The following is a 2,500-nucleotide window of genomic DNA, read 5'->3' on the forward strand; positions in this document are numbered from 1 at the left end:
TTAAAATTCTTTCCAAAACCAAAACGTTCTAAAATTGCAAATAAAAAATCATATTCTACCCTATCAAAAGCCTTTTCAAAATCTAAATTAACAACATATCCATCCTTCTGTGTTTCATTTAAATAGCTTATTATGTCTCTTACACCACTCGTTATATCAGCAATATCTCTCCCTCTTACACCATATGCCTGATTAGTCACTATAATTTTGGGTAAAATATTTTTCATTCTATTTGCAAGAATTTTAGATAGTATTTTTAAATCTGTGTTTAACATTGTTATTGGTCTAAAATTACTCAAATTATTTTTACTTCCTTTCCTTTTATAAATTAATTTCATCAACCCTATACTCATCCTCTGATCCAATTCTCTTTTATCAAAAATCTCCTTATATACTTCCTTTAAAATCCCACTTATCTTCTCTTTAAAAACTTTATAAAATTCATTTACTATCCCATCTGTCCCCGGGCTTTTGTTTCCTTTTAAACTATTGATAGCTTGTACAATTTCCTCTTCACTAATTTCTCTATCACATTCCTTTTTATCTTCTCTACTTACTTTAGCTGTAACACTCTCTAATAACTGATTTTTTGCTTTTTCGTCAATTCCTTTTGTTTCAAAAAGCCCCTCATAATAGTCTTTGACCTCTGTTAAAATTCCACTTATGTCTTTGACTATTTCTCCTTTTTTATTTTTTAATTCTTTTATTAACTTTGCTTTGCCTCTACTTTTTTCCAAATTAAAGAAAAATTTTGTACATTTTTCTCCTGCAATTGTGTTTTTTGCCTTACTCCTTATAATAGCTCCTTTACACTTTTCTTCCTCAATTTTCCGTAACTCTTCCTCCAAAAGTATTATCTGTTTTATATTTACTTCACTTTTATTTGTCTCTTTTCTGAGTTTTTTCCTTATTTCCAGCTCCTTTGCTTTTTTAACTTTCTGTACCAATTTGCTATGGTTTATAGAATATTTTCTTATTTCATATTTTACATTTTGCCACCATAATCGTTTATCTTCAAAGTACATTCCGTCCTCTTTTTCTTTGTCTAATATTTCCTCAATTCCTATTCTATAACTTTCACTTGTCAAAATTTCTGAATTTAGTATCCACACTCCAGGACCTTTTTTTTCTTTACTAAAGTAAATATTCCATAAAAGCATTTTGTGATCACTCAAACTGGTATCCTTATAACAAATGTCCCCCCAAAAAAATTCCATATCCCTTTCACTTAAAATAAAATCGATTCTTGTCTGACACATAAAATTCCCAACCAGTTGTCTTCTGGAAAATTCTCTTTTCCTTTCATGGTTTTCCCTCCAAACATCTATCAAATTTCTTTCCTCCATCATTTCTTTTAACTCTTTCCTTCCCATATCTGTTCTAAAAACCATCCCATCTGCCATGTCCATCTTACTAAAAACAGTATTAAAATCCCCAACTAAAATAACGTTTTTATATGTCTTTATTAAAATCCTTAATCCCTCAAAAAAATGTTTTTTTTTCTCCCTCTTGGGTGGGTGCATGCAAATTAATTATCACAAATTCATGATCATCTTTCTTAATATTAATCCCAACACATTTGCCTTTTTTGTCATTATAGACTTCATATGAATTAATTTCAACATTTTCCTTTATTAAAATGGCTACCCCCTTCCTATCCTTCCATCACCATTATTATAAAACATTTGTCCTTTCCATCTCTTTTTCACATCCTCAATCATTTCGTCTTTCCAGTTTGTTTCTTGTAAAATTATCACATCCTGCTTTTTGCATAGTTCTTTTACCATCTCAAATTTCTTTACACTCATTAAACCTCTTGCATTTAAACTCACAAAGTTTAAAACCATACCAATAAAAAATAAGCATTTAAAACCATTCATCTTCAGTCTCTCTCACAATCTTGTTCTTGTATCAATCCCAACTTCTTTTTATCTATTTCAATCATCTTTTTCTTTCTAGCAACATTAAGATTTGGCTTTACCTTCATTGATTTTCTTCTTATCATTTTTCCAACCTTTTCTATTTCTTTCCTTGCCTCCTGTTGTTCCATATCCAGTTCCTCCACCTCATCGCTCTCCTTTTCATCATTTACTTCCTTGTCATTTGCACCATTCTGTTCGGTTTCTCCATCTTCTCCCTCCTCTGTATCGTCCTCCATTCTGTTTACTTCTCCATCCTGGTGACTTTGGTCCTTCAACTTCTGATTTTCCATATATTCTATTTGCTTTTGTTGTTTGTTTTCCATTGGTTCAAAAGTCTCTGTGGTTTCTGCAATCTCATCTTGCACCTGCCTGTCCATACTTTGTTGCTCCTCTGATTGCTTCTCGTTACCTTCCATCCAGCATTCACATATATTAAGAGGTTTGCCACAGTCTGGACATTCAATTGCTGTACAGTCTCTTGAGAAATGTCCTTGATCATTGCATTTAAAACATCTGAACTCAGGACAGTCTTTGATGATATGTTCTGGACTTAAACACAATCTACAAGTTTTGACCTG

The sequence above is a fragment of the Carassius gibelio genome, chromosome B22 (assembly GCF_023724105.1).
Source record: "Carassius gibelio isolate Cgi1373 ecotype wild population from Czech Republic chromosome B22, carGib1.2-hapl.c, whole genome shotgun sequence".
NCBI classification, from domain to species: domain Eukaryota; kingdom Metazoa; phylum Chordata; class Actinopteri; order Cypriniformes; family Cyprinidae; genus Carassius; species Carassius gibelio.